Source organism: Artemia sp. Qi Xiang Cuo, chromosome 19 (genome assembly GCF_049724085.1).
Source record: "Artemia sp. Qi Xiang Cuo chromosome 19, ASM4972408v1, whole genome shotgun sequence".
Taxonomy (NCBI): Eukaryota; Metazoa; Arthropoda; class Branchiopoda; order Anostraca; family Artemiidae; genus Artemia; species Artemia sp. Qi Xiang Cuo.
Window position 1 is genome coordinate 59,330,222 of NC_142812.1, and position 12,896 is coordinate 59,343,117.

Below are 12,896 nucleotides of genomic sequence, written 5' to 3' on the forward strand. Positions count from 1 at the left end.
CATTGATTTTTTTTAAGATGGTTTTGTCAGCTTACTGTAGTGGGCTGTTTTAATATTCTATTTTTTTCTTGTTAATTGTCGCCCTCATCTCCAGTTGCTTATTTTTTTTCCAGTTACCCCTTATTTTCCCTTTTATTCTTCTTCTCTATTTTTTTGAGAAGAGTATATTTTTTTTGTTGCAATTGTCGGTTTATTTCTTTTGTTAAAGGAGACATATATAGTGCTATCTTTCTCTCTGCCTTGTTAGAAGTTAGTATACATAAGTTTTTCTATTCTAATCATAGCCAGCGCAATAGCGCTGCCTAAGTAAAGAACCATGTTGGCACAATATATTATTTATTTATTGGTTTTTTGGTTTCTTGGTCTTAGACCAGGGCACGTCTTATCAAAGGAGTTGTTGTAGAAACTTCGAAAATGGCTCATTCGATTGCAAATTGGAGTGGCTTGTGCCCTTTTTAATAGTCGAAAGTGATTGGAAGGCAACTAACAACCCTTCCACGTCCAATATTTCCCCAGACACATCTAATCAAAATTTTGAGTTAGCCATTTTGTTCAACGGAGTTGATGTCCAGATAGAAATTATGTTTTTGAGGAGAATACTCCCACAGCCTTCAGGTCAAGGGTTGTAACTTATGCCCTAGGGGAATATAAGGTTTTTTATAGACATCAGTCTCGTATAAACTTCAAAAAAGGCTCATTCGATTGAAAATTCAAGAGGCCAATGCCCTTTTAAATAGTCGGAAGCGATTAGAAAGTAACTAGCCCCCCTTTCACGCCCACTTTATCCTCAAACACATCCAATCCGAATTTTGAAATAACCGTTTTGTTTAACGTAGTTGAAAGTTCTGGAAATTAGGTCTTAAGGGCGATAAACCCCCTCCCCCCCCATTGACCTCAGGGAAAATGTTGTAAGTTATGTCTCGGGGCATATAAGGTTTCTTATAGAAAGGGTCGTCGTAGAAACTTCAAAAAGGGCTTATTTGATTGGAAATTGAAATGGCTAGAGCCTTTTTTAATAGTCGAAAGTGATTGAAAGGCAGCTAACACCCCTTCCACGCCCACCATTTATCCAAACACATCCAATTAAGATTTTGAGATAGCCATTTTGTTCAAAGCAGTTGAAAGGTCCGGAAATTATATCTAAGAGGATGACACTCCCCCCACAGCCCTCAGGATAAGGGTTATAAGTTATACCCTGGGGGCACATAAGGTTCTTGTTGACAGCTTTTTCTAGAAACTTGAAAAAGAGCTCACTCGATTGGAAATTCAAAGGGCTAATGGCCTTTTTAATAGTCGAAAATGATTTGACGGCAACTAGCCCCCCTCTTACACCCACCTTTTCCCCAAACACATCCAATCAAAATTTTTTGATAGCCATTTTGCTAAACGTAGTTAAAAGTTTTAGAAATTTTGGCTTTGAGCATGATACCCCTCAGAGCCCCCGGGACAAGGATAGTAAGTTATGCCATGGGGGGAATATAAGGTTTTTATACAAAGTGATGTTGTAGATACTTCAAAAAGGGCTCATTCGATTGGAAATTAGAAGGGCTTGTGCCCTTCTTAGTAGTCAAAAATGATTGGAGGATAACTACCACTTCTCTCACACCCACCATTTCCCCAAACACATACAATAAAAATTTAAAGACAGCCATTTTGTTCGACGTAGTTAAAAAATCTGGAAATTATGTTTTTGAGGATGACACTCCCCCATAGCCCTCAGGGAAAGAGTTGTAAATTATGCCCTGGGTGCATTATAGAATGGGGGCATTATTTTTTCTTTATAGAAAGCGTTGTCGAAGAAACTTTAAAAAGGAATTATTCGATTGGAAGTTGAAATGGCCAGTGCCCTTTTTAATAGTCGAAAGTGATTGAAGGGTAAGTAAACCCCCTATCACGCCCAACATTTCCCAAAACATATCCAATTAAAATTTCTAGATAGCCATTTTGTTCAATATAGATGAAAGTTCTGAAAATTAGGTTTTTGAGGTTAACAACCCCCCTCACAGCCCTCAGGTCAAGGGTTTTAAGATATGCCCTGGGGCATATAACGTTTTTGTAGAAAGTGTTGTCGTAGAAACTTCAAAAAGGGCTCATTCGATTGAAAATTGAAAGGGCTAGTGCCCTTTTAAATAGTCGGAAGTGATTGGAGGGCAACTATCCACCTTCTCACGCCCACCATTTCCCCGAACACATCTTATCAAAATTTTGAGATATTAATTTTCTTCAAAGTAGTTGAAAGTTCTGAAAACTAAGTCTTTGATAATGACACCCCTCCCAGCCCTCAGGGCAACGGTTGTCAGTTATGCCCTGGGGGCATATAAGGTTTTTATTGAAAGCGTTTTCGTAGAAAGTTCAAAAGTTCTCATTCGATTTGAAATTGAAAGGGCTTTTTAATTGTTGAAAGTGATTAGAGATCAACTAACGCCCCTCTCACGCCCACCATTTCCCCAAACACATCCAATCAAAATTTTGAATTAGCCCTTTTGTTTAATGTAGTTGAAAGTTCTGAAAATTAGGTCTTTGAGGATGACAACCCCCCTCACAGCCCTCAGGGCAAGGGTTGTAATTTATGCCCTGGGGTAATATAAGGTGTTTATAGAAAGCGATGTCGTAGAAACGCTCTCTTTGAAAAATTATTTTGTGGAAAAAGTTTTTTTTAATTAATTAAAATAAAGAACTTAAAAAATAGTGTTTCCTGCGTACAAGGACATAAACTTTTTTCTCATCCAAGCAACGACGCATATTTTATCTTACAATTTTTTATTATAAGGGATATCTTTTAGTAGTATTTTTCAAGTTTTTTTTATTAATATTTTCTTCCCTATTTTAGTTGATTCTTTTCAACTTGTTGTACGACTGACAAGAACCTGCGAAATTCTTTTGTTTTCCCTTTGTCGCAAATAAAGATGTAAGAAATGAGTACTACGTAAACAGCGTGCTATTTGTGTTAATAGATACTTTATTTGTGGCTGAACCAAAACCATGTTGATGGTTCACGAGAAAATAAATAGATTTCAGAATAAGCTAGTAAGGAAAGGGATACCAGCCCGGGGCGAACAAAAGTCTTATAATATAAAAGTCTTTATAATAAATAGACTTTTAAGTTGAAATAAACTTTTTTTTACAAAAATCTTCCAATCTGCTTAAGCAATAAATAACTTTATGCTTAACCCGTCTTTATTCTATTGAATATTTCTTTTCATTGATTAAATTATGAAGAAATTGTAAGTAAATAACATTGAGTTCACCTCTTGGATACACAATATTGAAATTTCATTCAAGAAATCATGAAAAAATTGTAAGTAAGTGACAAACTCTTCACTGATTTCACCTCTTGGATACACAATACGGATATTTCATTCAAGACATTATGAAGAAATTGTAAGTAAGTAGCAATCTCTTTCTTGAATTCACCTCTTGGATACACAATACTGAAATTTCATTTAAGAAATTATGAAAAAATTCTAAGTAAGTGACAAACTCTTTACTGATTTCACCTCTTGGATACACAGTACGGAAATTTCATTCAAGAAATTATAAAAAAATCGCAAATAAGTAAAAATCTCTTTCTTGAAGTCACCTCTTGGATACATAATACGGATATTTCATTCAAGAAATTTTGAAGAAATTGTAAGTAAGTAATGAAAGTAATATGAAAAAAACTGTAAACAAACTCTTTCTTGTATTCGCATCCTGGACAGACAATATAGCAATTTCATTCAAGAAACTATGGAAAAATTGCAAGTAGTAAGTAACAAACTCTTTCTTGAATTCTTCTCCTGGATACACAATACAGACATTTCATTCAAGAAATTATAAAAAATTGTAAGTAAGTAACAAACTCTTTGTTGATTTCATCTCTTGGATACAAAATACAGATATTTTGTTCAAGAAATTATGAAAAAATCGCAAATATGTAACAAACTCTTTATTGTTTTCACCTCTTGGATACACGATGCCGAAATTTCATTCAAGAAATTATGAAAAATTCTACGGAAGCAACAAGCTATTAATTGAAGTCCCCTTTTGGATGCAGAATACGGGAATTTAATTCAAGAAATTATGAAAATATTTGTAAGTAAGTAACAAACTCTTTACTGATTTCACCTCTTGGATATACATTACAGATATTTCAATTAAGTGCATTCACGTTAGGTTCATTTAGGTTCACTTAGCGTGGCACGCTACGGTAGGTGAACCTAAAAAAACCTAACGCGAAAATATATATTTGAAAAAAGGGGGGCATTTTTGGTTGGCAGCATGTACCGAGGGGAAGAAAAAATATGTTATGCTGCCACCTATACCTTAATTGAAATAGATGCCAGCACTTGCTTTAGTAATAAAAAATAACCTATCTTTTTGCACGTCTCTCTCACTAGGCCCCCTAGGGTGAATTCAAGAAAGAGTTTGTTACTTACTTACTTACAATTTTTTTCGTTGTTTTTTGAATGAAACTTCCGTATTGTTTATTCAAGGGGTGAATTCAAAAAAGAGTGTTGCTAACTTACAATTTTTTTCATAATTTCACGAATGAAATTTCTGTGTTGATTAGCCAACAGGAGAATTCAGAAATGATTTTGTTACTAACTAACAATTTTTTCATAATTTTATGATCCGAATGTCTGTATTGTGTATCCAAGAGGTGAATTCAAGAAAGAGTTTGTTGCCTACTTACAATTTTTTCATAATTTCTTGAATGAGATTTCTTGAATGAAAGTTCCGTATTGTGTATCCAAGAGGTGAAAACAATAAAGAGTTTATTACTTACTTGCGATTTTTTTCCTAATTTTTTGAATGAAATATCTGTATTGTATATCCAAGAGGTGAAATCAGTAAAGAGTTTGTTACTTACTTACAAATATTTTCATAATTTCTTGAATGAAACTTCCGTATTCTGTATCCAAAAGCGGACTTCAATTAATAGATTGCTACTACCGTCGAATATTTTCATATTTTTTGAATGAAATTTCTGCATTGTGCACCAAAGAAGTGAAAACAATAAAGAGTTTGTTACATATTTGCAATTTTTTTATAAATTCTTGAACAAAATATCTGTATTGTGTATCCAAGAGATTAAATCAATAAAGAGTTTGTTACTTACTTACAATTTTTTTATAATTCCTTGAATGAAATGTCTGTATTGTGTATCCAGGAGGAGAATTCAAGAAACAGTTTTTAACTTACTTACTTACAATTTTTCATAATTTCTTGAGTTAAATTGCTATATTGTCTGTCCAGGATGCGAATTGTCTGTCAAGAAAGAGTTTGTTTACAGTTTTTTCATAAATTCGTGAATTAAATTTCTGTATTGTGCATCCAAACGGCGAATTCAAGAAAGATTTTGTTACATACTTAGAATTTTGTCATAATTTCTTGAATGAAATGTTTGTATTGTGTATCCAGGGGGCAAATTCTAGAAAGAATTTGTTACTTACTTACAAATATTTTCATAACTTCTTGAATGAAATTTCTGTAGCGTGTATCCAAGAGGCGAAAACAATAAAGAGTTTGTTACTTATTTGTGATTTTTATATAATTTCTTGAATGAAATGTCTGTATTGTTTATCCAGGGGGGCAAATTTAATAAAAAAATTGTTACTTACTTTATCGATGCTGGTTTGTGGTAGTTTCACGTTTGGTAGATTATTTCATTTTAATTTTGCTCATTTTTGGTTAATGGAGCTTTCTACTTTTCTTTGAAAAACTTATTCTGTGGAAAAAGTTTTTTTTAATTAATTTTTGTTCGTTTTATATTGACATAGAATTTTCAGGGAAAAAGAAAATAATTCTTTAAATCTCTTCGTTTTTTAAGACATTACAGTTTGGCCTGCTATTTGTATGCTGCAGAAAAATTTTCAACAATTTTTAATAACATACACCCATTTAAAAATCTGGGCACAAATAGTAGTTTTTAATTTAGTTTCATACCTCCTCTAGTTGACCTGAAATAGAAAACTTTATTCCATATGAATGTAATTTTTTTTACTTTTATAACTTTGATAAGTCAAATAATATTAACATTTTGATTATTAAATAGCAGTATATGTATATTAAAATGACAATGCATATTCATTTGTATTTTTTTCAGTAAAGTGCAAATTATGTTCCGGCTTTGGGAAGGCATAAGGGTGAATTCAAGAAAGAGTTTGTTACCTTCTTAATTACAAATTTTTTTTCATAGTTTCTTGAATGAAATTTCCGTATTGTGTATTCAAGAAGTGAATTCAAAAAAGAGTTTGTTACTTACTTACTATTTTTTCATGATTTCATGATTCAAATTTCTGTATTAAGTATCCAAGAGGTGAATTCAAAAAAGAGTTTGTTACCTACTTACAATTTTTTAAAAATTTCTTGAATGAGATTTCTTGAATGAAAGTTCCGTATTGTGTATCCAAGAGGTGAAAACAATAAAGAGTTTATTACTTACTTGCGATTTTTTAATAATTTTTTGAATGAAATATCCGTATTGTGTATCCAAGAGGTGACTTCAAGAAAGAGATTTTTACTTATTTGCGATTTTTCATAATTTCTTGAATAAAATTTCCGTATTGGCGTATCCAAGAAGTGAAATCAGTAAAGAGTTTGTCACTTATGTACTGTGTCTCCAAGAGATTAAATCAATAAAGAGTTTGTTACTTACTTACAATTTTTTTTATAATTTCTTGAATGAAATGTCTGTATTGTGTATCCAGGAGGAGAATTCAAGAAAGAGTTTTTTACTTACTTACTTGCAATTTTTCATAATTTCTTAAGTGAAATTGCTATATTGTCTGTCAAGGAAGCGAATTCAAGAAATAGTTTGTTTAAAGTTTTTTTTCATTAATTCTTGAATTAAATTTCTGTATTGTGCATCCAAACGGCGAATTCAAGAAAGATTTTGTTACATACTTAGAATTTTGTCATAATTTCTTGAATGAAATGTTTGTATTGTGTATCCAGGGGGCAAATTCAAGAAAGAATTTGTTACTTACTTACAAATATTTTCATAATTTCTTGAATGAAATTTCAGTATCGTGTATCCAAGAGGTGAAAACAATAAAAAGTTTGTTACTTATTTGCGATTCTTCCATAATTTATTGAATGAAATGTCTGTATTGTGTATCCAGGGGGGCAAATTCAGTAAAGAATTTGTTACTTACTTACAATTTTTCATTATTTCTTAAATGAAATTTCTCTATTGTGTATCCAAGAAGTAAAAATAATAAAGAGTTTGTTACTTACTTGCAATTTTCCATAATTTCTTGAATGAAATATCTGTATTGTGTATCTAGGGGGCAAATTTGATAAGGAATTTGTAACTTACTTGCGATTTTTCATTATTTCTTGAATGAAATTTCCGTATTGTGCATCCAAGAGGTGACTTCAAGAATGAGTTTGCTACCTACTTGCAATTTTTTCATAATTGCTTGAATGAAATATCTGTATTGTGTATCCTAGAGGTGAAATCAAAATAAAGTTTGTTACTTACAAATATTTTCATAATTTTTTGAATGAAATTTCCGCATTGTGTATCCAAGAGGTGACTTTAAGAAAGAGATTTTTACTTACTTAGAATTTTTTCATAATCCCTTGAATGAAATTTCCGTATTGTGCATCCAAGAGGTGACTTCAAGAAAGGGATTTTTACATATTTGCGATTTTTTCATAATTTCTTGAACAAAATATCTGTATTTTGTATCCAAGAGGTGAAATCAATAAAGAGTTTGTTACTTACTTGCAATTTTCCATAATTTCTTTAATGAAATATCTGTATTGTGTATCTAGGGGGCAAATTCGATAAAGAATTTGTAACTTAATTGCGATTTTTCATTATTTCTTAAATCAAATATCCTTATTATGTATCCAAGAAGTGACTTCAAGAAAGAGTTTGTTACTTACTTGCAATTTTTTCATAATTTCTTGAATGAAGTATCTGTATTGTGTATCCAAAAGGTGAAATCAATAAAGAGTTTGTTACTTACTTACAAATATTTTCATAATTTCTTGAATTAAATTTCCGTATTGTGTATCCAAGAGGGGACTTTAAGAAAGAGATTTTTACTTGCTTAGAATTTTTTCATAATTTCTGGAACGAAATTTCCGTATTGTGCATCCAAGAGGTGACTTCAAGAAAGGGATTTTTACATATTTGCGATTTTTTCATAATTTCTTGAACAAAATATCTGTATTTTGTATCCAAGAGGTGAAAGCAATAAAGAGTTTGTTACTTACTTACAATTTTTTTATAATTTCTTGAATGAAATGTCTGTATTGTGTATCCAGGAGGATAATTCAAGAAACAGTTTGTTACTTACTTACTTACAATTTTTTCATAATTTCTTGACTGAAATTGCTATATTGTCTGCCCAGGAAGCGAATTCAAGAAAGAGTTTGTTTACAGTTTTTTTCATAAATTCCTGAATTATATTTCTGTATTGTGTATCCAGGGAGCAAATTCAATAAAGAATTTGTTACATACTTAGAGTTTTGTCCTACTTTCTTGAATGAAATGTTTGTATTGTGTATTCAAGAAGTGACTTCAATAAAGAATTCGTTATATACTTGCAATTTTTTCATAATTTCTTGAATGAAATTTCCGTATTGTGTATCCAAGAGGTGAAATTAAAAAAGAGTTTGTTACTAACTTACAAATATTTTCATAATTTCTTGAATGAAATAACTGTATTGTGTATCCAAGAGGTGAAATCAATAAAGAGTTTGTTACTTACTTTCAATTTTTTCATAATTTCTTGAATGAGATTTCTTGAATGAAAAATCCGTGTTGTGTATCCATGAGGTGACTTCAAGAAAGAGATTTTTACTTACTTAGAATTTTTTCATAATTTCTTGAATGAAATATCTGTATTGGGTATCCAAGAGGTGAAATCAATAAAGAGATTTTTACTTACTTACAAAAATTTTCATAATTTCTTGAATGAAATATCTGTATTGTGTATACAAGAGGTGACTTCAAGAAAGAGATTTTTACTTACTTGCGATTTTTTCATAATTTCTTGAATAAGATTTCTTGAATGAAAGTTCCGTATTGTGTATCCCAGAGGTGAAATCAATAAAGATATTTTTACTTACTTAGAATTTTTTCATAATTTCTTGAATGAAATATCTGCATTGTGTATCAAAGAGGTGAAATCAATAAAGAGATTTTTACTTACTTACAATTTCATCATCATTTCTTGAATGAAATACCCGTATTGTGTATCCAAGAAGTGACTTCAAGAAAGAGATTTTTACTTATTTGCGATTTTTTCATAATTTCTTGAATGAAATTTCCGTATTGTATATCCAATAGGTGAAATCGATAAAGAGTTTGTCACTTACTTAGAATTTTTTCATAATTTCTTAAATGAAATTTCAATATTGTGTATCCAAGAGGTGAATTCAAGAAAGAGTTTGTTACTTACTTACAATTTTTTCATAATTTCTTTAATAAAATATCCTTATTGTGTATCCAAGAGGTGAAATCAGTAAAGAGTTTGTCACTTACTTACAATTTTTTCATGATTTCTTGAATGAGATATCAATATTGCGTATCCAAGAGGTGGATTCAGGAAAGAGATTGTTACTTACTTACAATTTCTTCATAATTTAATAAATGAATAGAACTATTCTATAGAATAAAGACGGGTCAAGCTTAAAGATATTTATTGCTTAAACATATTAAAAGATTTTATGAAAAAAAAGAAGATGATAAAGAATTTATTCACTCTGATACTGAGATTTTTTTCAATATTTTCTGATGTATTAGACAAAAGGAAGTTGATAATTAATTTATCCAATCTAATACATAGATTTTGACAATGTTATCCAACGTATCTGAGAAAGGATGTTGATAGAGAATTAATTCAATCTGATTCTCAGAATTATTCAATTTTATCCGATGTATCTGATAAAGATGTTGATAGAAAAAATTTATTCACTCTAATACTTAGATTTTGTCAATGTTATTCCATGTGTCTGACAATAGATGTATGCAAATTCCTTTTCTTACATCTCCGATGTTTTAATAGACATTCTAAATGTTTGATATGCTAGCATACTCTAAAAATAATGAACACGTAACAATGTAATGCATAATATATTTTTAATTAAATAATGTCATGTAGAATATTAATACAAAAATATAATATGATACATTATTAATATCAACGAGCAATTTTGGACATTTTAAATCTGTTCCATAAAATAGTTCACCATGTTCTCTCATGATATTGTAGCTATTGTCTTCTCTTAGCTCGTAAATAGTAGAATAATCATTATTTCATTTTGAGTCATACACATTATTTACTGGTTTGTCACCGACAGGTTCAATATGCGTTTCTTCATTGGAATTATTTGGTTCTTTGACTGTTTGAACAATGATAGTAACGTTTGCTGGCACTTTGTTTTTCATCGATTCGTCTTAAATTCTTTAGTGATAATTTCTACTAATGCCCTTTTTAATTTTCCGGCAATTTCACTGTCTATTACAACATTATTTATACACAGGTAACAGTTCCGGCACGTAGACAAGATATGGTTTATGATATTAGTAAAAGAGTAGGCCGTTCTTTTCCCTGTTGCTTTCCTTTGAATGCTAATACCTAAAAGATGACGATAGGTTCTATCAATAGGTAGCATGTGACCAGAAGCACTAGCAATAAGATACCCCTCTCCATCCACTATTATTTTTATATTGGCATTCTCTTTGAGTACTAACTTCTCTGGAAATGATACTTTCGCATATCCACCATTTGTATAACTGAATTTTGTTGGTACTCCGAAAAAATTTAATTTCTTACTGTCATGACAACACACGCATACGTTTCCGATAGTGCTACCACTTGTACTTGTTTCATAGTTCAAATACTTCTCCTTGTCAGCATTCAATGCTGAACATTCCTTGTCAGCATCCACATGTTAAATATGCATTTCATCTTTGCTATTATTTGGTTCATTAATTGTTTGATCAATGCTAGTGGCGTTTCCTGTCATTTTTTTTTCATCGATTCATCTTTATATTCCTTAGTAATATTATCTGTCAATGCCCTTTTTTTCTGGCAATTTCCCTGTCAATTATCACATTATTTTTACACAGGTACAGTTACGAAACGTAGACAAGTTAGGGTTTATGATATGAGTAGAAAAGGATGCATGTCTTCTTTCGAGCTTCCGTTGAATGCTAATACCCGAAAGCTGACGATGGGGTGTAACACTGGGTAACATGTTACCACAAGCACTAGCAAGAAGATGCCCCTCTTCATCAACTATTATTTTTATGTTGGCATTCTCTTTGAGTGCGATCATCTCCGGAGATCTCAATCTTGCATATCCACCATCACAAGAGTTGAATTTTTTTGGTACTCCAAAGAAATTTAATTCCTTACTATCATGAAAATGCACGCATACATTTCCAATAGTGCTACCAATTGTACTTGTTTCATAGTTCAAATACTTCTCATTGTCAATATTCAATGCTACAATAAAACTGTCATATGAACACACTTTCTTAAAATGCATCATCTTCACTTTTTTAAAGATACAACTTATGTGTTTATCGTTCCACTGCGTAAAAATTACTGGTTTAATACATGCAATAAACTAGGTAGTGTCGATAACCCACCGTAGAGTACCAGTGAGAAAGCCAAGTCGTGTCTATGAGCAAGCATGGAGTACGATTGGTATAAAACATCCTTACAAAAAAACATCATTGAATAAAACATGGAATGATATTCCACTTGTATGATAACAATACAAATCCTTACATCCATAAACATAAAACATCCAAACAAAAAACATCAAATAAAACATGGAATGATAGCCCGCTTGTATGGCGAACAATAAAAACCCTTGCATCCATAAACATAAAACATCCATACAGAAAATAACTTTTTTTGAAAAGATATAATAAAGCCTTTTGAAAAGTATTGCTTGGTGTTGGGGTATTCAAAAAGTCGTAAAGTAAAGTTGTGTGTGAAAAGGATGAGTACTTCAACTTGTGAAATAGGTTTAGGAGGGATATTAAGAAAAGAACTTGTTCTGAAAAATATATTCGGTGGGGAGCCCCGAAAATGGAGGGTAAGGGGGGCCCTTCTGTGTCTCAAGTGTGCCAAAAAAAGTATTAAAAAACGGGTTGGGGGCTCGGTGGGGAGGGGGGCACTTTGGGGGCTGGTGGAGGCGGCCCTTTAGGGGTCCGGGGGGGCCCTTTGGGAGGCTCGGGTGATGGGGCGCTTTGGGGTTGGGTAGGGGACCTCACAACACTGCTCAAATGGAACTTGTGTATTATAACGACCACAGAGTTTCACCCCAAATCATCTTCTAAAGTGTCTCAAACTATTTTGACCAAATAATCTCCTAAAATGTCTCAAACTGTTTCGCCCAAATAATCCCTTAAAAGTAATTTCTGTGTGTTCCTTTGTTTCGACATCCCTGCGCTGTCACATTTGAAATTCCCAGGAAACCATTTCCCGCGTTAAATATATTCAATCTGTCTTGAATTTCTGAAAAAACATCTAAGGTGTTCCTACTTACACTATTATGGCTTCGATAGAATATTAATTCCCAAATTTATCACTAAGTCTAAAGATCAGAGAAGCCATATTTAAAAATAGAATATCAATTTATCTCAGTCACTAAAGGCCTGATTTCTCTAAGACCTAAAGATCAAAGAAGCCATAATGGTTCTTAGTTCCCCTTTCGTGGATCAATAATTCCCCGCCGATTATGCAAATCAGCTTCTCAGAAATCTAGTTCCCCTCGGTGTCACACACACACACACACACACACACAAACACACACACACACACACACACACACACACACACACACACACACACACACACACACACACACACACACACACACACACACACACACACACACACACACACACACACACACACACACACACACACACACAC